The sequence below is a fragment of the Ambystoma mexicanum genome, chromosome 7q, assembly GCF_040938575.1.
Source record: "Ambystoma mexicanum isolate Mex_15411 chromosome 7q, UKY_AmexF1_1, whole genome shotgun sequence".
Classification (NCBI taxonomy): Eukaryota; Metazoa; Chordata; class Amphibia; order Caudata; family Ambystomatidae; genus Ambystoma; species Ambystoma mexicanum.
In genome coordinates this window covers 210564350-210590847 of record NC_090941.1, presented here as the reverse complement: position 1 = coordinate 210590847, position 26498 = coordinate 210564350, and positions in this window count along the sequence as shown.

Here is a 26498-nt window from a genome sequence, read left to right as displayed (position 1 = left end):
AGTCAGCCGCAAGAGAAGGAGGAGGGGAGTAGGTGGAGGCAAAGGCAACCACTGATACTTTTATTATTGGTCAGATGACCTTGAAAGTGGGAGGCAGTGCAGGGTGTGCCAGGTCATAAGGTCATTAGGTCATTAATCATTTTAAAAAGATTTTTAAACAGAAATGTATTACACTATTGTAATACACGTTTCAAAAGGAAATGGAGTTCAAAGGTGCAGATAGCATTTACAATACTCAAAAATCAAAATATAAAGGATGTTATTACCATAAAAAGAGTAGCTAAAATATGTTCTTGGGTAGATAACAATTCAAAATGGTTACGCTAGTATGTCTATAATACCTTTTAACATGCAATCTCCACTAATCTAACTTGAAAACACACATGCAAACACACACACACACACACACACACACACACCCAATCAAGAGAAGCAAAATCAACATTTAATGTTGCTGAACTTACACACAGCATAATATTACTATGCAATTATAAAATCTGTGGAATGATCATTGGAATATTTCCCCCAAATTAGCCAGCAAATATAATTGTCTACTACAAAAAAACAATGTTAAAGAACCAAATGTGCATACTAACAGAATATCAACAACACATTGGGGGCCGTTACAAGTTTGCCTGTCCGGGAACTATGGTACCGGTAAGCTTGCCAGTGCTGTAGGTCCCGGATGGGCAAACAACGAGTTATGCTTGTGGGTGCCATTACGGCCGCCAGGTCTGTCCTGGCGGTCATACTGGCACCCGCGAGCAGAGCATGTTGGATGCACCGCCACCATTCCCAATGGTGCCGGTGCATCCGACCTCCCCATTCCCATTGAGCCCTATGGGACTCAATGGGAATGGGGAGTAATGCATTCCGGTATCCGTGAATGAGCAATTACCTGGTAATAGCCCATTCGCTGGTGCCGGAAAAAATTGCAAGTTTGGTGGCAGCCTGCTGGTTTTACCGGCAAGGCTACCCCCAAACTTGTAATGAGGTTCATTGACTTATTTGTTTGCTAAGATAACACTTCATTATAATTAGAAAATCCACTGAACTTTAATACGGGTGGTAGCCAATGTTAGTTTGCAACACCTTGTACCAGCTGCAAAATATTAAGAGCTGCTTGTGGTCTTCCCTTTCTGCAAAACCTGTTTAAATCCATATAGGAATTTGGGAAACTTCTCCACCTTACTAATCTGTTCTTTTAAGGGCAATTGATCCAGTCTCAATCTTGGAATAAGAAAATGGTCACCGGATAGTGCATTGGTGTGAAAGGAAGAGGGAAGACTAACAAGAGTTCTCACTTTAAGGAATCTCACAACAGATGATCTGTCTAAGCTGTTCGACATGTCAAAGGATGTAGTCTAGTACAGCAAACCATGCTGGCCAACCATGAGAATAAGGGGACTTTAAAATCCAGAGGCATTCCCAACAATTCCCTGACACAGATTCTGCAGAACAAAAGGCAATCACCAGGCCATCATTTATGGCAAAAGCCAATCATTCTCAATACAATGGAATTGTGGATACCTATCTGCCCAATTTAATTTAAGAAAACAAAATTAGAAACTGTATACCTACAGCCAACAATCACTTGTGTTTTCAGCTACTTTATTTCTGTCCAGGTTCATTGTCCCCCATTTTTCTACACCATGCAACATCTGGGCAACCACCTTAGCATGGAACATTTTCAAAATTAATTTTAAAAATCTGCCCAAACATTATACAAAAGGGAGATAATACATCTCATAACCTGCCTTTTTTGAGCTTTGCTAAGAAATGTGAGAATCCCAAGATATTCTGTTTGCGAACCGCACTTGTAGATAATCATATATAGATACTTTCTCCAAAGTCTGATCAGTTGTACTAAATCTTTAATTGGGGGCAGTCTTTTGACCCAAGAGCATCATCTTGTTTTTTTTTTTAACCTTGGTGATTAATACATGGTACTCAAAGCCAATTGTAAGAGAATGAAAACCCTTTTCAGTCGTAGCAATAACAACTGTGTCATCGCAAACAATATGAGTGCAACCAATCTATCTTTATTTTTGGCAACATCCAGTAAATGAATGAATATGATGAACAAGAAAGGGTCAAGGACACAGCTTTTTCCCACACCTTGTGAGACTGGGAATTAAGATGTCATTGGTCCATTGTCCGGAATCTTGCAGGTGGCATATTATTTGAGTTAAAGGCACAAACAACATGTATCAACCCCAAAGGCACTCCAATGTTATGCATAACGTCCCATAGTGTTTCTCTGGTAACCAATTCAAAGCCCTCATACATCAGTTAATAAAACAGAGGAATGATTGTTCTATTCATATATAACCTGGAATGTTGCTATCAAGGAATGTGGGGTCAGTCATTGTTATACAGTAGATTCACAAGGTTGGATGCTCAATTTGCACGGTGGAACTATATTTGCTGTTTTTATCCAGTCCCAAATCCTCATATGAAGTAATTTCCCTAAATGTTTGCATGCTGTCTTGAAGGCAGCAACAGGCAAGGGGTATCACAAAGTAAGTGTGCACAAAATCACTTAGTGAGTAAATATGTATAAAACAACATGCATTCAGGAACCAAAGACATATTCATGCTAGGATGTGCGGGTAGACGGTGATACAAATACACATATATGAAAAGGGATGGGGAGTAATCATTTAGAAGCTGTGTATTAGTACAAGGAATGTCAAAAAGCTCCACAACCTCAACTGCTGATACAGGTAGTGACACATTCAGGGCAAGCTGACACTGCTGACAGTATTACATACAGTAAATTGCAGATACTGCTGACAGTATTACATACAGTAAATTGCAGATAATACTCATGAAGGGGAACCCTCATAGTCAAACAGGAATCAACAAAAAGCTATAACATTAAAGGGAGGATACCATTGAACTCTGGACAAAGGACAAGTAGGAATAGTGCTTACAAGGTAGACATACAAAGCTGGGTAACCACAGGCGAGCAGGCCCAAAACAGCACACCACACCTACACATTAATAGAGAATCATGGCAAGCAAGGAGAGGAAAACCAGAAGCAAACTCCAAGAGGGAGTCAAGGAACAGAAGCAGAGCAAAAACAATTATTAGACACAAAAATCACCACCTTCCCCACACAAGAAAGGAAAGAGGTGACAAAAATACTCATTCTTGCAATGAGGGCTGTCTAGAGATCAAGTGTAGACTACAGATCACAGGATGGACAAAGAACATTAGGACATAGACAAAGTGGACATTACAGGAACAGCAACAAAAAATCTCAGTTCAAAACTAATTGTTGCTAAAAAGGGAATCCAGGCAGCAGACCATGCTAATAAGCACACACAATCTCAAATTATGGATCCAGGAACAAGGAACTAGGATCTGGAAACTAAGAAAAAGCACCTAGGAAAAAGCCACACATTGGAGCACTGCAACAATAACCAACACTTGGCTCAAGCAAACGGATGCTTTTTAAATCAATGAACATATGTGTTAAGATTGATTTCCAAAATAAGATCTGGTGGGAGGCTACCCTATTTGTGGTAAACAGGTGAAACCACTGATAGGATACCCAGAACCCAATCAAGGTAAGGAAGCTCAACAGAGCAGTAAAGGTTTAGTCTCAGTAAAAGTGTGAGAGTGGTCTAGTAACTATACACAAATACAGTTATTTGTTATGCCTTTAGTTACACACTAAATATAGACAAATCACAAGTCAGTATTGTCACACAAATCCATATATAACATGTTTGCATATTCACAATTATGAAAATAGAATTGCATATGGTTGAATTAACAGTGCAAAACAGATGAGTAGTAAGATGCCAGGAAAATAAGCAACAAAACACAAGAACATCTTCCCTGAATCTTAATAAATGCAACCCTAAGGTAATATGGGGCCTTGTGTCCAAAAGTCACAAGTTCCAATGTTCAGATTCTTCAGGTAAGGTTATTCAGAAATGATGCAGTGGTCTGGAGTGGTCCTTTTAGAAAGTTTTCAAAGTTAAATATGTATAAGTATTTAGCAAAGTTACAATAAGGACTCAACTCAATCCTACTCACTGGGATAGGCCTAGGAAAGGATCCTTAACCCAGGTTCAACAATCAGAGTGAGCTTGTTACAGGACATTATGCCCAGGGCACCCGATGGGAGACAGGGGGAGAAAACAACAGGCATGAATACACCCACCCTGATTCTGAATGTTGTGGTTTCTACTTGTGTAGGTTCCAGACTACATTCTAGGTTCCCTGTTCTGTTTTTGTTCCCACCACAAGGGTCATCTAGATGTATAGACAGAAGGATATTTTGTTTCTTGGAATTTCATTTTGGTCGGTCACAGTGCACATGGTTTGAATCTGGACACTTTGCAGATGAAGACCCAATCGAAGGCAAAAAACATATTTTGTGGGTGAGACAGCCATGCGACACCTCAGGGACACAAAGAAGACAAAATCCAATGAAGGTCACCACTGTCAGGTGGAAATAAGCAATCGTACAGCGGCGAACATAGAAGCAGCCTCAGCACAGCTTCCTTTGGAGTGAGATATCTGAAATTGCAAGGACAAAAAACGTTTGGCACAAGCTGAAGGTTTGCAAAGTTCCACGGCTTTGCTCAGAATGGGAATGGCCACAGCGAGGTAGCCCAAGAGAGAACCAGTCAGATCGCCAGTTGGTCTGAGGACACTTTCATAGGCTCCGAAGGGGTTGAGACTGGTTGTTCCATTTGATCTAAGGATCAAAACACAAACAAGGGTAGATCCGGCAGATGAGCATGGCTTCACCAGGTCAATAACTGGAGTTGATGCTGGTCAGCTGCAGCGGTCGTCTTCAGGTCATCAGTGGGCTGCTCTTCATTGTATAAGTGACCACCTGGATGATTTATTCATGATTTGCCTTCTGGAGCAGCATTATCCAAGTATCTGCATGGCCACAAATTGATAGTTATGGCTTCAACAACCTGCACAACTGCTTTGTCTTATGTCTTAGTTAGCTAGTAAGTGAACTGGTGATTCAGTGGAAACAGGATATTGTGGGATGTTTTAACCCACTTCTGCTCTACTATGCTGCAGCACTGTGTTATGAGGGTGCCAGAAATAGCAGAATGGTCGCAAAACCCTTGTGCGCGCCAACACTCCTGAAAATTGCGCTTTGCAACGCACAAAAAGATGGCTGCCCAATCCGTCACGCATGTTGTCAGTGGTGGAACAGAGATCTCACTTCTGGAATATGTCACTGGATTCCACAACATGTGAAAATGGAATACAGAAGGAAAAAAACAGTGTTGCTAAATGAAAACCCAAAATCTTGCTTTAAATCCCTTTTTCTTTGGTGCTGAAACTGCAGAATGCCAGTTCAAAACACCCTCAAACATCCAAAATTCTTGCTGGGTGCTACAAATCACTTAGTCTAAGAAATCATTGTGAACTTGCAAGGTCCTGAAAAGCTGAAAGCATAAAGGTATTTCCACAGCAAAAGTGGCCTGTCAGTGGATGTCAAAAAGAATCTCTCTGCAGCAGAGGGCTGCTGGAATATCAGCTGTCAGGAACCTGGCTGATTAGACTTTAAACATGGATAAACTCAAATCAAATGTTTGCAGTCTAAGAGGCCTGTTACTGAGAGTAACCTATCTGTAATAATTTTGATCCCATGGTTTAAAATTGTGAATCAGAATTCTAGCTGCTATTTTGAAATCACAAGTTTGTTTTAAGCTAAGGAAAAGTGAAACAGAATTAACAATTAAATGAAGCCTGGTTAAAGCTAACCAAACTGGAATATCAGGTTGCCTCACAGAAGGAAGGCCTTTCCTTCCAGCAGGAAATCACACCAAAGCAATAATTATATGGTTTGGAAAGAACCTGGTCTACAGAGGCATGACGAACAATGAACAGCTGCTGCTAAGGAAAGGTGAGGTATGAGGACAGTCGTAAATGGCCTCTGCCAAGAGCAAACAGGGAGGAACTGCTTCTGGACTGCAGGGAGACAGAAAGAGGCGGACCCAAACAACCATCTGTGGCTGAACCTTCACAAAGAACATTTTCTTAAAAGATTTATAAGTTGCCAGTGAAAATTGTGAAAAAATAAAAACAACAGATTTGTGAATCTCAATTTTGGTTGCACGTTTCAATAGGCGGAAAAATCGTGTGACATGTTCTGGAGAGAAAGGGAAAGAAATGTGATTTTACGCAAAATGTGTTTCTGCTAGAAGTATGAAATGTTACACACTTATGCCCATGTTAAACGCGCACACTTGTAGAAATTTGTTTAAAAATTAGACATTGTATACCTGATGAAAAGGGCAAAATGCTGTGAAAAGCCGAGACAAGAGCCCACAGCTACAGGGTTTTGAGGAATAGCTGCCATATAAAATATGTAATCTGTATATGTGATTCTTATAGAGGTTGCACATGTGTAAATATGTATTGTGCCAAAAGTAGATTTTGTGTTCTAGGGGCTAGGGGTGGATTCTCTGCCTCATAAAATCACACCATAAAGGTGACACACTGTTTCTCTCCTTTCTTTCTAGAGAGCAGACTCTGACCCAATCACTGTCAAAAGGGGCAAGCTTAGGCTAAACCAGCCCACACACCCCTTTATCATAAGCATAAATAGAGACAGCTCACCACTCAAAAAGACCAACAGATTCACTCACTATCCTGATACTGTCGTAGCACCCTGCTGCTGAACTCTACATCTTCTATCCTCCAAACTCCAGAAACTTGGCAAAGCAGAAACCCATTGCATAGCTGAACCATTTTCAGCTAGGCCTCAAATTCCAGAACCAGAACCCCACAAAGGGGAAGCATCAAAATACAGCCGGGATGCGCTGTACTGCTTGCCTGCTAAAATAATTATCATCAGAACCAAGAAGGGCAGATCCACTCCAGTCCTGTGCCATGTTGTGACCAGAGTTTATTGCAGAGCAGTCCAGTCCTGTGCTGTGGCCAGAGTGCCTTGCTGATTGCAGATCCAATCTGATGTGCCCAGCTGTCTGTCCTAGAACCAGATGCCATTCCCTGATCAGAATCTTGATGGACCAGAATCCTGACGGTTCAGTTTAAAAAACATATCCAGTGAGTATCTATAGATAAAACTGTGTCACTAGCACTTAGTTATTCCCTATCTTAAACCCATCCTATCTTGTATTCAGAACGTGCATTGTAGGAGTATAGTTTGAATTGTCTGAACCCTCTATCCAATCTCTCCTATCTTTCTCTGTACTAGTATTGCTAAAACTATCTCTGCACTGATCTTTTCTCATCTGAAGAAGGCAAGTCCTCTGCAGACTGTCATTCTGATCAAGTGGCAGTGTTCCTGTGGGGCATTCGTTTTGTTCATAGTCATCCTCTAGTGTAATAAATCCTTTTGTCATTTTAAAAGTGCATTCCTGTTTCCCATTCTTGCGCCTATCTCGAAAAAACAACCTCCACTAAAACGTCCATAACTTCCTCAGTTTTTGGGCTGGAAACAAAATTTCAACTTCTGATAGAAATTCCAAATCCATACAGTTCTCCCGTTATCGTGAATATCGTGCAGTGAAAAGTCTGCCATGAATTTAGTTTTTGGGAAATTCTTACACGTGTAAAACAGCTTTTGATTGCTTCCGACTTGAATTTTAAGATTTCAAATTGTTTCTTGGTATTAAATCACTGCTTGTGTTTGTGTGCAACTATCCAAAGCGGCTCCCATAAGAATTTATAACAATTTTAGCAATTTTGACCATATTTGGTGTTTTTGCCCAGTTCCTTCTAAAGATAACTTTCAAAGCCATTCTGACAGCTTGACAGTCAATTCCGTTTTTCTCTTGTGTTTGCTGGGGGAAAGTGGGATTGATATTCTGTTTGAATTCTGCCATTCCTGAATACCTGTTCTCTCCTCCTATCTCTTTCCTATCTCTTTCCATTGCTTATTGGGGGATTGAGGGGTGTGCAGGGGGAACCTGTAACCACAGTGCCATCTGATCTGAACACACTGACAAAAGTATTATTTCTGTGCTGTATTGTTTTGCTCACTACTACTCCTTGTGAATTAAACAGATTATTCAGTGCTACATCACCCCATTGGTGATTATTGTGTACCCATTAAAGCATAGTGTGATTAAATTGTAAATACATAAATGAATATTTTAACTTTGCCAACCAGCCTGATTTCTGGTTCAGTGTGACCGGGGAGGTTCCAGGAGGAGGGCGTGATATGAGTGGTATATCGTTCAGAATAAAGAACTTTTAGACAAAAATAAATAAGGATTTCAGTTGTGCATTACATGCTATGCGTTCAATTGGGTGTTTGCCGGATTGAAATCACTTACAATATGTTGGCAAGGTCACACTATAGGTGTGTCATTGTAAGGTCTGATGTTCTTACAAAAAAAACATAGCTGACAGCATTGCCTCCTGTCTGTTTTTATTTTACAGACAAAAACAAAAGCAAAAAAATAAGCGGATGAAAAGATTCATGTTGAGTTTGAAAAGGAATGGGAATAAATGATTAATCAAAGTTTCAAAGTGCTGTGGGAGTTATTGCCACAGATTGAAAAGATACAATACATTCAGAGAGATCCACATCTTCGAGAGATAGTGATAAGACCGCCTTCAATATTGCTCTGTGAACTACCACTCTGTGTGTCCCTTCCGAAGTGATATGCCACGCTGGTGAAGATGTAAAGAAAATAAATACATGTCTTTTCCACCACTATGTGTCCAAAACTACTTTTTGTTTCCTTAGTAGGAATAATCTTGGGGTGCTGCAGATGCTGAAATACAAGGGTATGTATAAAGTGAATACCACCCAGATCACAGAACACATTAAAAAATGAGTGTCACTATTGTGAAATGTTTAAGTGCCTAAACTATGAGCCAAATGTGTTAGAATTAGAGGTGGACACCGTGTTGAGCTGTTAGGGTTCTGTTTCCTCCAGTGCAGAAGCAGCACACACACCTACCTCCCTTTGGCGGTCTAGGCACCTGGATTATACAAAGCACAGGCCATTGTGACCCCCACAGGGAAAGAGGGTTAGGGTCCTTGGACCTTGGATTGGATGGGTTTCGGGTAGATAGGAACACCGGGTAGAGGGTTAGGAAATTGGTGAGGGATAGGCAGGGGGATTATAGGGAAAACATGCTACTAGGCTCTTGTCCGGTCAGCCTCTCTTGTTGGTTGCTTTGGATTGCTCATAACACTCTTGTTTTGCCCATACACTCTTTTAAACTTACATACCACACCTTATTCAGATTGAGGCACTACACTCAGTTGGAAATCAGCACTGAGTCTACCTCTTCACTATTGCCTTTCTCAAATAAACGAGGTGCGAGTGTCCACACTAGCAATACCACTGTTAAAACCATTTGCATTAACATGAGTGTATGACAGCATTAATGCGCTATGTTGCGCTTCCCAAACGATTCCTTTACACTGTTACAGTAATCTTAAATACATAAACAAAAAGATAGCACTTAACTCTCGGTGTTCGTGTCCATGTCAAAGTTTGGAAAGGATTTGAAGTCGCAGCCTTGCAGCAGCAGGGCACTGGAAGCAGCATCTATGCTTGCCAAGAAGGAAACAATTAGTATGCGTTATTTAGACTACCTGCACTCTCATAAGCACAAGTTCAAATTAGTAATGATGCATGCTGAATGTGTTGCACCACATGCAGTTAGTATCCTGGTTGAGACTGGGGCATCATATAGCCCTCATGCAAGAATACCCTTTGATCTCCCTGAACTGTCACATCGGGGTAAACCGGGGTCCCTCCCACATAGGTTCATGCATTGCAAGCTCGATCGCTCTAGCAAGTCAAGGAGTACTTATCTTTTGTCTCGCAGGGCCGTAACAGGAGGTTGCAGGCAAGGTCTGGCCACGCGTATGTTGTATAGGCTGGAGGTCCTCTGAATTGCGTCCGCTCGGAGGAAGGAATGAGCGCGAACGAGTTTATGAGGCTCGCGCATTCGCAGAAGTCTCTGCGCGCATGCGCTTAAGCTTGGTCATTGGCATGGCCGTCGGCTCGTGCCTTTGCAGGCACTGTGTGCCTGATTGTTCTAGTAAAGGTTCCTGGGATGCTGAGGCTGCAGTTTTGTGGGCCAAGCATGCTGGGAAGTGTAAACATTTCCTGGTTCTGCCTTTCCCTGGCTTCCACTTCAGTTTGTTGCACCAATCACACCTACAATGGGGGCAAAGATAACATCTACTATATAAAGTGGCCCCTACCATGCCAGTAACCCCTTTATGCCCACACTTTATGACAGTACATCCCCTCCCTGAAGGACCGGTTTTAGTGGGATAATTTTGCTGAAATAGGCGCAAGAGCTGAGGAGCATGTTTATTGCTGGCGGGCTCCGAAGATCGATCTTCTGGACGAAAACCTACCCAATCAACCAAATAATGGAGCTGGCTACCCCTCACCGGTGGATTCAGTATAGCTCGAACTTCATACTGAGGGTATCCTTTCACTATGACAGGTGGCGGTCTTTCCATTCATGTGTTTGGAGCAGCTGGTTTCAAGACAGCCACATTAAACACCGGGTGGACTTTCATGTGCGGGGGCAGCTGAATTTCATAGCCACAGGATTCACAATTTGTACAATATGAAATGGTCCCAAGAATCGTTGTTTCAGTTTTTGTGACCCAGGTAATTGCAAGTGTTGGGTTGACAGCCAGACTTTATCGCCTGTTTTATAGTTTGGACTGGCTCAACGTTTCTTATCTGCGTACTGTTTACTGGTGTCTTTTGCAATTAGCAAATTCTGGTCTGCTTGTTTCCAAGTTTGTGTTAACAATTCTACTCTAGCTTGGATGGATGGTAAGACATCAGGAATGTGAGTGACTGTGGGATGGATACGTGGGTTGTAACCATTTGTTATGTAAAAAGGGGAGTAGCCTGTGGAGACATGCTTGGAATTGTTATAGGCTAGTGCTGCCAGCCAAAATGTTTCCACCCAAGTTTCTTTGGTGCTATGAGTGAAACAACGTAGGTACTGTTTGAAAGTTTGGGTCAGCCTCTCTGTTTGTCCATCGGTTTCGGGGTGATAGCTACCGGACATTTGCAAAGCGATGCATATCTTCTTACAGAATAGGCGCCAAAACCTGGATGTAAATTGGGATCCTCGGTCAGAAACAAAATTCTGTGGTATTCCATGCAGACTAATTATGTGTTGCATGAAGTGTTCCGCAAACTCACTTGCAGTTGGTATACCTTTACTAGGGACAAAATAAGCTAACTTAGAGAAAGAGTCAACGACTACTAATATTGTGATGTACCCTTGATCTGGAGGTAACTCAAAAACAAAATCTAAAGAGATTGTATGCCAGGGTTGTGTTGGAGTGGGTAAAGGTCAAAGAAGACCCATAGGTCTCTGGTGGTGTGCTTTGTTTTACGAGAGCACACTTCACACTTTTTAATGTACTCTTTGTGAAGATTTGGCCACCAGTACTGTTGTTGGATTAAGTCTTGGGTTTTGTTCACCCCTGGGTGCACAGCTAACAATGAATTGTGACACCATTTGAGTGCTTTTGTATGCAGGTCGTTAGTGGGTAGATACACTGCAGTTCCTTTATATGACAAGCCGTCAAGCACCTAACACTCCTTCTTAGGATCTTCCCAGTGCTGCAATTCATGTGAGGTCATGCCATTCCTGATTTGTTCAAACAGGGTGTTAGTTCCACTGCCTGTAATCTTTGCTGGAGACACAATAGGAGTTGCTTTGGTTTTGACAGTGACCGGTGTACCTGGACAATATATGAGCTTTTCTGTAACCTTGACCTGGACAATACGTGACCACAAAATAAAAATCTATGAAATACATGGCCCACGGCAGCTAGCATGGGGTGAATGCGTGTGCTGACTTTAAAAACTGGAGATTTAGGTGATCTGTTAGTACAGTGACAGTATGTCATGCTCCTAGGATATAATGGGCCTCATTATAACTTGTGCAGAATGGTTTTAACTGCACCGGTAATGGTGCCGGCGCGTTAAACCCATTCCGCACAATTACGAGGTCCCCTCGTGGGACCCGCTCTGGATGTCTGGTTTTTCTGTTTTTTCCAGACATCCATAGCGGGTCCCGTGAGGGGACCAGGGAGCAAACAACGGGCCCGTTCGTAATGGGCCCGTTGTTAGCTCCCTCCCCATTCCCATTGAGCCCTACGAGGGCATGAATGGGAATGGGGAAGGACCGGACCGGGTTCCCTGAAGGAGGAAATACCGGGCCCTCCATACTCGGAATGGCCCAGTATTTCCCCATTCAGGGAACCCGGAACCGGACACAATTTTGGAGGTAACCTCCAAAGTCGTAATGAAGCCCAATGTCTCCATTCAGCAAAGGCAGCCTTCATGGCAAGCAACTCAAGCTTTGCGATGGTATAGTTGTGCTTGGCTGGGTTTAGTTTCCTAGAATAGTATGCCACAGGGTGCAACTGACCAGAGCGATCTCGTTGGGAGAGAATGGCCCCTAGTGCATAACTGGAAGTGTCTGTCTCCACCAGGAAAGGTTGCATTGGGTCTGAGTGTAGGAGGATGGGTGCTAAAGTGAAGACCTTCTTTAGCTGCTTGAAACTGTGTTCTGCTTCTGCATTCGACACGAAGGGCGTTCATTTCCTAAGGAGTCGCGTTATGGCTAGCACTTTTTGGGCGTACCCTTGAATAAATCTCCTATAGAAGTTCTTGAATCCAAACACAGTTTGCACTTCTTTAATGTTCCTTAGAGCTGGCCAATCCAGGATGGCTTGGACTTTATGTATGTCCATTTTGACTCCTTCTGGTGACAGGATAAATCCGAGGAATTCCACTGTTGTGCAATGGAATGAACATTTCAATATATTTCACATGGTGTATGTGCTCATCCATATTCTGGGGTAAATGAGAATGTCATCGATGTAGACCACGACGAAGATATCTAGAAAGCCACAAAGGACCTCGTCTTGGAAGTGTTGAAAGGCGACGGGTGTGTTGCAGAGGCCGAATGGCATGACTTAGTATTCGTACAGTCCGAATTCTGTTCTAAAGGCAGTCTTCCATTCGTCTCCTTCATGCACCCGCACCAGATGGTAGGCCCTTCTTAGGTCCTACTTGGTATAGACGGTGGCTCCACGGACTTGGTCTAACAACACAGGTATGAGGGTTAGAGGATAACTATTTTTATGGTGATGTTATTTTTGTATTTTTTTATTTTTTTATTGAATATAGCTGAGTAAACTCAACTTTTTCAAAAAATTAACGATGTCATTTATACATTGCTAAAATGGTGTAAATCAATAATAATAACACAAAAATTTCAGAGCTCCGCTATAAAAATGTAAAACAAAGTTAAATGACGTGAACTTACAATTAGGTTAAAAGTTTTGCACACATATTAAGATTATCAGCTGAGACAGTAAATCATAATCGATAATCATTTCATATATGATAAAATTGATGAATGTAAGTATCTGCATATTCACAGTGCACGGTGCATCATCTCTGACTGTCATGTCACAAAATTATACATGGTTCAAACAAACAATACATCTTGATCCAATACTAATGCCGTCAGCCAATTAATGATTCTGTGCATGGTTAGTACCAATAATATCCTATACAATATTTGGAAGAGGAGCAACACCTAGGTTCAAAGCAGTTAACAGGTTATGAGTGGCAATATGTATACTTATGGATTTAGTTGACAAAATGACTGAGCATCGATTTTCTGGGAGCATTGCACTAAAGCATGGCATATGTTTCCAAAAATATTTGATTCTTAGATCAGTTCGTGCTGGACATTAAACTATAATGTGTTTAAGAGTCTCTCTAATAGAAGTAGTCTCACAGAATCTGCAATAATTCTCTTTTGCGTCAATCAACCTTCTTCTTGCCAATACGTCTCGTGTTGGAACTAGATTGAATTACAGGCGTAGTATTGATGTTCTCAATTTTGGAGACGGAGCTTGATTTAAAAAAGAAGTTAGTTCTTTAAGCTTTTTGTGCTCAAACGCTATAACTTGAAAGTCTTTGTACGAGAGGCAACCAATTCTAGTATCAATCTAGTCCAGGGTGAATATTTTAACTTTTGCTCTGTTTGGGTTCAAGATAAGAATTTATTTATTTATGAGGCGACAATCAATACATGTTCTGAGGTCTCCGGTTTTCTTGGGTACAAAAAACAACGGCGAAGAAACTGGTGAGGTGAATGGCAGATGAACCCATTTTGGAAATTAGTATCTATGGGTGTCTAGTCAAATGGTCGACAGCGAAATGGTCGACAGTCAAAAGGTTGACACAATTTGGTCGACAAGTCAAATGATCGAATTTTTTTTTGTTATATAGATTTTAGGTTTTCGTTTAGGGAAAAAAAGTGGTTTTAAGCAAAAAAAAGGGGGTTGTGGGGGGACCCCGCAAAAAAAATAAAAAAATGTGAAAAGACAAAAAATAAAAAATGTGATCATTTGACCTGTCGACCTTTTGGTGTCGACCATTTGTCATGTCGACCATTTAGATTCGATCATTTGTCCTACAACCATATCTATGTAGTCCTTGAGATGCTGGTTTTCGACCTCCGTCAGTGCATAAATCCTGCTGCACGGTAGTGTAGCCCCTGGTTCTAAATCAATTCTGCAGTCAAAAGACTGATGGGGGGGTAGCGTTTCCACTAGAGACTTGCTGAAAACATCATGGTATTTGCGGTATTCTGAGGGCAACCCATCTAAGCTTCCTGCTTGTGTGGCCCATAAGACTTGGACTGTATGTCAGTTTGCTTTGATACAATGACTGTTACAAAAACCGGAGGAAAATTGTACTGTCCCACACGTCCAGTTGATAACAGGGTTATGGAGAGTGAGCCACAGGAGACCGAGTATCAGTCCAAACTGAGGGGCTGCTATGACATTGAATTGGATACATTCCGTGTGCCCCTGAATGTCCAACACCATCTCTTCAGTATGCTGTGTCACAGGTCCATATTTCAACATGATCCATCTACTGAACATACCGCTTCATGATTCTTTTTGGAGCTCATGGGTAAGCTTAATTTCAGAGCATATTGTTTGTCTACAAAATTTCCCGTAGCTCCAGATTCCACCATCAAGGTTACCGGATGATCTCCTTGACGTGTGCGTAAGATTCCAGTCACAGTGATGTGAGTTTCTAGTATATGTTTATATTGGCTAGCATATGTCTAGGGGTGTCACAGGGGTTTTGGCTTGGCAGATCCATCCCTCTCACTGGTGAGCACCCGCGTTTCCTAGCGGTGGTGTGCATTAAGGCTTTGCTTCACACTCTTTCACAAAGTGCCCAGACTTACCACAGTACATACATAATTTCTCCCGGCAACGTTTTTCTATTTCTTCCTTGGTAATGGGTCCCCGGACTGTCGCTATCTGCATGGGCTCTGATTCCGAGAACTTGTCGCTTCTCCCTGTGGCTATCGCGGGTTTGTGGTAATCGAACCTCAGTGGGCCCGGCTTATTCTCCCATTTTCTCCTGTCTTGTCTCCTTTCACCCTGACGGTGATCCAAGCGTAAGGCTAAATCGATCATTTGCGTGCAGGAATCAGGTTGCAGATCGATCTGGGCTATGAGGTCTTTCAGCTCTTCTCTGAGCCCCTGGTAAAAAAGTGCCATCCTCTTTTCACGCGGCCAGTCTGCTTCCACCACTAGGCGGTTGAAAGCAGTAACATACGAGTCCTTGTTACCTTGTCTAAGAGTGAGCAACTCACGATCCCTGATTAGAGAAGTCGCCCTCCTGTTAAATATCTTTCCAAATTCTTCTTGGAAACTCTCCCAATCGTATAGGACTGTGTCATTCTTCTGAACTAAAGGGGTAGCCCAAGACGCGACGTCCCCTGTGAGATATGAGATGACAAAGGCTGTGCGCGATTGATCACAGCGAAATATTGTGGGTTTAGTGAGGAAGTGTAGTTGACACTGTGTAATAAAAACAGTGTATTTCTGTGGATCTCCACCATATCTTTCCGGAGTAGCTAGGGGCATTGGTGGTTCAGTGGTTACTTGTACCTGAACCAGAGCTGGACACCCATCAGGAAGTGGACTCCCCTGGGCCATAAGTACTTGGACCCGGGTAGCTAATGTGGCATAATCCGGCCTGGTAGCAGCTAATTCAGTTTTTAGCTCATGCCAGGCTCGGGCTATTTCCTCCATAGCAGCGTGGTCGTGCTGCTTAGGCGCTATCCAATATGTGGGTTTGAGCTACTGTCCGGGTTCTGTTTCCTCCAGCACAGAAGCCTCCCCTTTGTGGTCTAGGCACCTGGATTATACAAAGCACAGGCCACCATGACCCCCATGGGGAAAGAGGGTTAGGGTCCTTGGATTGGATGGGTTTCAGGTAGATAGGAACACCGGGTTGAGGATTAGGAAATTGGTGAGGGATAGTGTTTGTGCCCTCCCCGTCTTTCTCATGCAAAAGAATAAAACGGACACTCCCCAGATGGGGAATGAGGCAAAGAGAGCAGGCTGCGAGAGTTCAAGGCAAGGTTTATATAAGTAGATGGCATTCAAAGATCTCTGTTGCCTCTGAGAGCGCTCTGACCACATTTAATGTTACAATACATTTTATAGGGCAAATGACGCAACTAACATAGGATGTTACGTTGGTCCCGGATTGGACAGTCCACATGGTGCCCATGGATTGGGTGGCATCTCTTCCTCCGGGTTGGCTGCTTGGTTGGCGGGAATATGGACGTCAGGCATCTGTGCTCTGAATGGGTGATGGTTAGGTTGCTGTGAAGCAGGCTGGTCACTAGCTAAGCTAACATAATATATTCTCAAAATGCATGCACTAATTAATAATCGTTCAAAGTCTTTGAATAACCGATCATGTCTTTATAAAAGTTACACGTGCATCTACACTATCAGTTACATCGGATTATAGAGGCCTTAGGTTAAGGGCCTTGACCACCATAATACACTGGTTGAAGTGAGGGTCTGTGTTCATAAGAATCTCTGGTATGTGACATTTGTTAGTGGTAGACAACGATATACTGCAGTAGGGGTCTACTGTTAGTTGGGGATCTGTTGGGTGGGCATCATGGCGTGGACAATGATCTGGCACATGAAAGGAATACCTTGCAGGGGTACAGGGTCACAATCGCAGTAAGTTTCCACTGGCGAGGGTGCGGGGGCAAGGACACGTTTGTGGAGATGAACGAGCTATGTGTTTAGCTCATGCTGGTTCACATGCAGGACAGTGATCTCAGAGGAAGAGTGATGTGTTACTATTTGTTGCAAGTACCTCTGGCTTTGGCGTGAGTATGGAGCCGCAGAGTTTACCTTTCAGAGTGGGAAAGATGATGGGGGCCATGTGCCCTGCGCGTCTGGCTGCTGCGAGAAAGGGAAGCGAAGCATTTTGTACTATCACAGTGAGACCTAGTCACCAAGATGGAGTCGAAAGGGGGTACAAAAATGGATGCCATGTGTCCTGCTCAGTGGTCCCATCTACGCGAATGTTAACCAAAGTTGACATTGCATAAGGGCAAGGGGCAAACCCACTACTGGATGCACTTGGTCTGAGTTTTGTACTGAGAAGTAAAGGATGCGAGGGGCCTGCTGGCACATTTCCCCCTTTCGTTACATCTAAAGTAACAAATTATGACACTTTTTTTTCTTTCATTCTCCCTTCGGTAGTATTCAGCTTCAGCAAAAGCTTCTTCCAGGCTGGGATACCTTTTATTGGCATTCATGCTCTGCATACACTTCTCAAGCTATTACCTCTTCTTGCATATTTTTGTCTGGGGTGCATGTTAGGTATTTCCCACCATCCCCATCCAGGTCTACCCATACCTCTTTATACCATTGTAATTCTCCCGGTTCCTTGATGGTGGTGTGGTATAAATTATCAACCCTGTCCCCATATTGTCTATAGATGGCAGTCATCCTGTATTTTGGAGTGTTATGTTCCCCTGTTTGTATTTGTGCATCTATCATCGTTGCTACCGTTGTCGGTCGGCCCATTGTTACCATCATCATAGTTGAGGTAGGCATACTTCTTGCACAACACCTAATTGACACACGCAGAAGAATAGCAACACAAAGACGATGAAATTAGTATTTTCATCATCACATTTACCCATGATGGTATCCAGCTGAACATGTTGTCAAACCATGTGCTTTCTTCTGCTCCGCCCTCTGTTCTCATCCTCTCTCCTAAGTTGTGAACTGCTGTTATCACATGTGAGAGTGCCCCGTTATCTGCATATTCAGATGGCAAGAATGTTTAACACGCCCCCCCATTTTTCGGCAAACACCACCGTCCATTGCTGTTAGGAGAACTAGAACATATCGGTTTTGCATTGTCATTAGGCGCAAGGCACGGAGCTCTATTTTTAAAACGTTGAATCCTTCTTCAGTGTCGTTAGCCAATTGGATTAGCTCCCAGTGCACTATTTGTAACCATTTGGCGTTCGTGCTTGGAACCCTGGCGCTAGGAGCAATGCAAAAAATGTCTCTGCGGATGAGAAGAGCATGTACTTTTGTGGGATCTCAGCAAGGAGTTTTGATGATTCAGACGAAATATAGTTGGATGATCTTTTACTTCGTGATAACTTTGTTTTCAACTCGTGTTCTGACAACAGTTCATAAACTGGAAGTTCTGTTTTTACTTGTTGGGGCGCTATTGATGGGTCAGCCGATTACCCTGCTGCCGATTTGCCAGCCTATTCTTCTGCTGCCGATCTGCCAGCCGATTCTGCTGCTGCTCATTGGATATGGCTTTCGGGTATTACCATCAGGGCCGTATGGAAGGTGGCTAAGGCACAGGTACCTTTCCAGGATGCAGGTAGATGCAGGTAGGCTTGTTTGCCGCAGATCCAGTACATGTCCTTGAGTGCTGCGGTGCCTTTCTCCATATCAGGTATTATTACTGTCTTGTTGCATTTTCTTGCCTCCCCCATGTTCACTTTCCCTTCCCCATGGAAGCATAGTTTGTGCGGTACTTCTTTTTGTATTTTTATAGGCTTTTAAATGCTGTGATCCATGTTAGCTTAGTGACGTGTTGCGACCAAATAGGGGCACACACTTCCTTTATCCATTGGAAGGTGTCCTCCGATAGTCCCCGGAGTGCTTCTGCTTTGCATTCGATGGTTTCATCGTGCCATTTGTTCTCTGCATACCTCGTTCCTTTTATGACAAGAAATGGCTCTCTGATGCAAATTACTCCTTGACGCAAACTCGTACATGTTCTCTCATTTTCCAGCCTCTCTATAGTGACGGTGTGTGCCTGGAAGGTGCTTTTTATCCTACACAGAACTAAGTGAATCAAACATTGAGCCTCCGACAAGGGCACTTCCTGTGGTACTAACATTTTGGGTGTCCCTGATGCATGCGGTATGAGTGAACAGTCATAGCAGCTTTCATTTGTGCTTGCTTTGCCATAGCACTCATGTCTGAATACCATTTGTTAGATTGATCAGGGTGGCGGGGGCCTTATATTTCATCTAACCCAGGTCATGATAAATGTCGTATCTTTTCCTTCCCGCCCCCCTTTTTTTCTCTCATTTTCCCTTCCTCCTTATAGCTTCTCACTTTTTGATAATGTATTGGGAACATTCCAGCCCAGGCAGTATCATTGCTGTTGAATATGGCATGTGTATACTCGTCAGTAGCAGCAGCGTAATATGAGGTAGGTTCTATGGTTGTCTTTGCATGCATACTTGTGTTGGCTAGGTTACTCGGCCAATAATAGTCGCCATCATATTCATTTGATTCATAATCATTACTCATATTTATGCTCGGATGAGACAAGGAGATAATTGTTGGATCAGCAGGAGCGTGCTCTGAAATTTGTGTCACATTTGTATCGTTAATACCAATGATATATGTCTCTCCCCATATTGTCTTTCCTCCAGTCCATATTAGGCTTGACCCTTCTCGTATCAGCTTAGCACCGCTTCCCCCTTTATGTATGTCATTAATCAGAGATAAGAGAGTGTAATACCAGGCCATGAAGAACAACATCACAGAAAGCAAAACAGCAGCACATTTCAAAACATTCAACATTGCTAAACATGTTAGCCCTAATGGCATCCCTATTGCTATCTAACATTAACGTGTTCTCTGCAAGTGCGCTTTGTTGGGCCATTTTGTCACCTGGAGGGACGATACAAATTTGTTAAGTCACCAGAATATGTACATTATATATATATATTTACACATCATGTTTACTCATTGTTTTCGTTTATGGTTGCTGTACTTATTATTATACATTGTTCTGTTATTCGCTTCACTTACATCCTCTTTTTACCTGTGCATTTTTATAGCTTGAGGAAGATATAGTGATGAAAAGAGAGTGAAGGGGAGAAAGATAGAGAAGAAGGGCAAGGCAAATTAAAATTGCACATCATTGTTTTTGCTCCTTACAAGGTCCTTGTTTCATTTGATCAGGTTGTCATTGCTTCCCAACCACACTTGTAGTACCACTTGCACATTCCTGTTCACTCTGAGGGAGTGTACTATCGCGTGCCCTCCTCACATCTGAGAGGTATACCCAATATTTCAGTCCCTTTACTTTCACTGCAGTGGGCGTACTGTAAATCACTTCATATGGGCCATGAAACCTTGGTGAATTCCATCTTCTGACAAAACTCCTCACATATACCTGTGCTCCTGGCATCAGCGAATACAGTTATCTGTAGCTGGCGTTGTCAGTATCAGTTGCCACATTTTCAGTAAAAGGCAGTGCTATTTGTCGCGCTATGCTGCGTACTGCGTGCGTCAGCTGAGTCAAGTATTCCTTAAATCTTCCCCCAGCACTGTGGCAGCCCTGTGTGTATCCGATGCTCTCCTAATCGGGGAGAGTGGTGTGTGTATCCACCTCCCAGTCACAATTACATGGGGGCTCAAATGGTGGTCCTTGCATGGTTGCGTTCTGAGTTGGAACAGTGCTAGTGCAAGCAATACACCCAGTTTTTCTTTAGAGTATTACACAATTTCGATAGTTTACTCTTGAGCAAACCGTTGATCTTTTCCACCACTCCATTAGCCATCGGATGATAAATGGAACACAGTTTGTGCTTTACCCCTAAGAGTGACGTTACTTCTTTGAAGAGGTCATTCACAAAGTGCATGCGTGCCATTGTCCGACTGTATCACATCACATATTCCCCACCGGGAAAACACTTCTCTCACCAGAAATTTCGCCGCGCACTTTGCGTCTGGGTGGGGGCATGGACCCGCCTCCACCCACCTTGAGAAAGGACATACTACCACATTTAGATATCTTGCCCGTTACATCTCTCTCCCATATCTGCATAATCTATGTGGAGTTCTCTGAAGGGCCCTCCCGGTCATAGCAAAGTACCTCGCAATGTCCTCAATGTCATCCCTGAATTGTATGTTTGACATGTTGTACAGTCTATGATACATTTTGACAAATGTTCCTGTAAGTTGGGAACAAACCAATGTTCCTGAATGTCTGCGGCGATGTGTTGTTTCACTACATGGGCTGGAAAGTGCAGCTGTTGGAATGCGAGCTCTAGTAATTCTACCAGCATCACTACCTTCCCTGTTGTCTCCTGCCTCCCGCTTGCTCCATAGTTCTTGTTCCTCCAATGGTGCTCTCCTCTGTAACTCTATTAGCTGTGCTATGGGGGTGTTACTATAGGCCTCTTCTAGTGGTTCTACGGAGGTGGCTTTAACAATGCACTCAGCCGCTGGTGTTATATTGAAATACAAGGCCTCCTTCGCTGCTGCGTCGCCTGCCGCGTTTCTCAATGAGATTGCATCTGTGTTGTTGGTATGGGCTTGGCATTTCACCACTGCTACTACTTATGGCTCTGCCAACGCCTCTATTAATTAATTCAATAGTGTGGTGTGCTGTACTGGTGAGCCATCTGCTCGTCTGAACCCTCTTCTATGCCAGCGTGATAGTCCTGAATGGACAGTGGTAGTTGCATATGCTGAATATGAGTATATAGTCACTGTGCATCCTTTGGCTGTACGCAATGCTTCAATTAATGCAGTTAGTTCAGCCGCTTGTGCGGAGTAATGGGACGGGAGACGCTTTTGGACGATCATTTCATAGCTATCTTCCTCCATTCGTACAACTGCCATCCCTACATGCTTCTCTCCTGTTTCTGGGTTTATTGATGCTGAACCATCTATGAAGTATATTTCTTCTTCCTTCAGGGCGTTTTCACTTGCCTTGGGAATATCATCACCCTCCCCCTCATAGGTTGCACTGTCGTGTTCCTGCATATCCTCCATGGTACATGGCTCTGTAATGAATGTTGCTGGGTTTACTGTTTTACACCTGACCACATGCACGTTGGGCTTGAAATTATTATCTCATATGCGGTTGCCCTCTGTATTGTCAGTGTTGATTTTGACCGCTCAAGAATCGCAATTAATGAATGCTCTGCATACAATGTTACTGAACATCCCATTACAATTGTGGCACTTTTTTCAATGGCGAAGGCTGCGGCTGCAAGGGCCTGTTCGCACGCGAAGTGACCCTGCATCACTGCATCCAGTGTTCCGCTGTAGTAGGCCATGGTTTGTGGCCTAATGATGTTTTCTGTGTCAACACTGCCGTCATCAGTGTTCCATTGCAGTGTGAGAACAAGAAAAATTCCCTCTCATAATCTGGGTTCGCGAGGACTGGAGCCTCAGCGATAAGGTCTTTCAGTCTGAAGTACTGAGCCATCATGTCATGTGTCCATTTTACGGGGCTCTACTTTTGTGCGCTTCTTTTAATGCTTGCAATAGTGGGCGTGTGTATGCTGCATAATCAAGGATCCATGCTCGGCAATAGTTACATATGCCAAGAAATGTTTGCATGTCCTTCAGTGTCTTTGGTATTATTATGTTACATATAGCAGCTGCCCTGTCAGGGAGTATTCGTCTTCCATCTTTCGATACTAACTGTACGAGGTATATAACTTCGGCAAGGCAATATTGTAGTTTCCCTGTAGTTTCCCTTTATCATCCTTGTATCTTTTGGTAGCTAACACGTTTAACAGTGTTATAAAGTCTTCTCTACACTTTTCTTCTGTTTTGCTACAGACGAGTAAATCATCTACGTATTGTATAATGGTGCTCTCTACATCTATATTTCCAATGTCCTCTCGTAATACTCTGTTAAAAATACTTGGGCTTTCGCAATATCCCTGTGGGAGTCTGCGATGTTCATATCTGTTATTTCCCAGTCTGAATGCTGTGAGGTACTGCGATCCTGGGTCAAGTGGTATGGAGAAGAAGGCATTCTTCAAGTCAACCACAGTAAAACATGTAGATTCTTTGGGTATACTGCTCAGTATTGATGCCGGGTTAGGCACTAGCAGGAACTCTTTTTGAATGACGTCATTACGTTAGCGGAGATCTTGGATCATCCTCCACACCCCTCCTTTTGCTTTTTTAATCAGAAAAATGGCTGTGTTAAACGAAGAGTTTAATGGCACTATTACACCTTGGTTCAGGAGTGCATTTATTGTCTCCCTAATCCCTTCCTCTGCTTCTCTAGATATTGGGTATTGTTTCACTCTTGGCGGTATGGCACCTGGTTTGAGTTTTATCTTTATTGGTGTTACTTCATGTAATAACCCTACATCATGGGGGCCTGTAGTCTAAATTTCTGGTGCTACTTTTGCCATGTCTTCCTCAAATATTGTTGGTGGGGCATTAACACTAGCCATAAGTGGGTTGTGTACCTCTCTGTACTGGATCATAATATCACATGGTATGCTTATTTCCATTATTATCTCTCCATCATCTTCCATTGTCAGTAAATAGTTCTTCGTCAGTTAGATCTCTTAGCATTATGTTTGGATCTATGCATAACACAGTTCTCCACTCGCATCCATGCGTGTCCAAGCCTATGACCACAATACGTTTACTCGATACCTGAACTGCCTATGGACATTATAGTGCCTGGCACGACGTCTGTATTCGCAATTGGGCGGAATATAAAGTCTGATGGTGTCCTCCATTTTTTTCTCGTTATCTCAGCTAGTACTCAGGCTAACATTTTGATGCCATAGATAAACATGTCTATGTCAATGGGTAGCCCTCGCACCACAACTTCATTCATCATTGTACTAATCATTAACATTGCTTGCACTGGGCATACTCCTGGGGTGGAACACACCATTCCCCGCTCGGTAAACGAAATGGTCATGTTCAATTTACTTAGCAAATCTCTACCCAGCAAGTTGATTGGCACGTCTTCGTGGTACAGTAAGAGTGCATGCACTGTTTTCCACCCACTGTTATATCAATATCTTTGGTGTAAGGAACTTTTAAAATAGCCCCAGAGAACCCCTATGTTTCCAAATTCCTGCCTGAGAGCGGAAACCGCCCTTCCAGAAGACATGATTTTTCTGCTCCTGAGTCTACTATAAAGATAAACTGCTTATTTCCTATCTCTGCCCCCACTAGTGGTTCCTCTTCTGCACGTAGGGTGGTGGATAGGACTGGACATGCACGTGCTCCCTGTGGGCTGTCCTAATCTGCGTACCTTTCTTGTCCGGGCATTGAGAAAACATTATCTCCAACTATTGTTGCACCATGGAACGGTGCAGGTGCACCATGTGCAGCTGTCGCAAAACTGTTCCTGCTGGCGTTTCCTACAGTGTTTTGTCTTGTCATGTGCTGTGATGCACTGTGATGTGGTTGTGAGGGTGATTGTCTTTGCTGCATTTGGGGTTCATTATAACACTGGTCCTGTGATTATCCCCCTCCCATTGGTAATCCATAGGGGCTACCTGGGTGTGGCATCCCCATACCTGTTCATTGTCCACGGGTGGTTGCCATTAGAAATACCCTGAGGGCTGCATTCTGCAATCTCTTGAATAGTGTCCCCATCTCCCACAGTTCCAACATGACCATTGCTGTCCTCCTCTCATACCTTGGCCACCGAATCCTCTATTCCCCATGCCTCCGAACCACCCTCTCTGGCCACGATACCAACCTCGTCCGTTCGCCGGCCTTTCTTGCCACTGTGGTCCTCTGTGTTGCTCCTCTCCGTTCCACAGTCCTTGTTCTCCTCCTGCCCACAGCGCTGCGATTCCGACTGGCCTGCCTTCCGCACTTTCATCCCCTTCGTTCTCTCTATCTGTTGTTACGCTGGCGTTTATGGTGCTGACCTTCACTAATTTATTCTGTACCAGTTTCGCTTCGTCTGCCAGCCTTTTTTGTGCTATCTCCTTTTCTCTCTCTTTGATCCTCCTACAGTGGTGCACAATTATGTTCTGAATTTCAGGCCAACCCTTGGCTTCTATCCCAGCTATGTTGCCCAAGGCCTTCTGTACCTCCTGTACCTAGAACAAGGCGGTAGATTGGTTCCACGCCGTACCAGTTTCGCTTCTCCACAAGTCCTGCACCCGCAGTATGAATTGCGTAGGATCCTCGTTCTCCTCCATTGTACATTGCATTACTAAATGTAAATCTGGAATATCTGGAAATGTGCGCCGCAATGCGTCCCATACTTTTGCTTGAACATTGTTGAAGCGTGATCCATCATGGCGGTCACAACTCATTGTTACTCCTGGGAACCCCGCCTTTTCCCATTCAGCGTCTGCCTGATCACCGACAGCGGACACTAGCAAACTTTTTACATCACCTATCGCTAATGGTACTCCTGCCGTGCTCTTCTCGAATGCATGTATCCATTTCCCTGCTCCTCCCGCAAGTGGGAGGAAGAGTTTCAACAGGTTGTTTTTGTCCATTTGGGCCCACGGAATATAGTGTGGCCTACCTGCTCCCTTATGTGTCAACGGCATCTGCAATTTATGCTTCTTTCCTGTCTTACTTACCGTCCCTTTCTTTGCCTTACTTACCAGCATATTCCCTACTCGCTGCCTTAATCTACCCTGCCATCGCGGGGGTGACCGTGGATCTAAGTCATCGAAATGATTTGGCAATGGGGATCCTACAGTTGCCACTCCTTCCTCGTACTTGTCTAGATTGCTCCACACCTCTTCTATTTCTTCTTCTCTCTCACCATTCTCCTCTTGTTCTTCCCCTCGCTGGCTTTCTGGGGTGGCTGGGCGTATTATTCTCACTGGTTTATCATTTAGATGGAACAGGAATTCTCCCGATCGCCATTTTTTCTCTCGCCCCTGTGATGTGGGTGTTCCCTGAGGCAATATGGACTGCGCTGGCTCTGGCGTCGCTGGGGCTAACACACCTGCTGCACTTAGTGGGGGGGGGTGAGATCTGCTACGGACAATGGTGGTACTTCGCCTCCCCCAGGTAGCATTTGTCCCCTGCCGCACAGTGCTCTTAGCCGTGTTTGTTTTTTCCATTTGTGCATGCGCTAACTGGCGGTCTAACTCTCCAGTTGGTCGTGCTAAATGTACAGAGGGGGCACTTGTCGGGCCATAAAGGCCTCCTTTATCGTATGGTGGTGGCACCGTGGCTACTGCTCCATTTGAGGGAGTGGGGGTGGGGCACACTGGTATATACAGAGGCTCACTGTATCCTACTGCTGGTCTTGTCATTAAGGGGTATATTTTGGTTGTATTATTCTCATCTGTGGTCATTGTGCATTCACCCTTTGGTGTTCCGCTTACCTCTTCCTGTGTTTTCTGTTTTTGGATT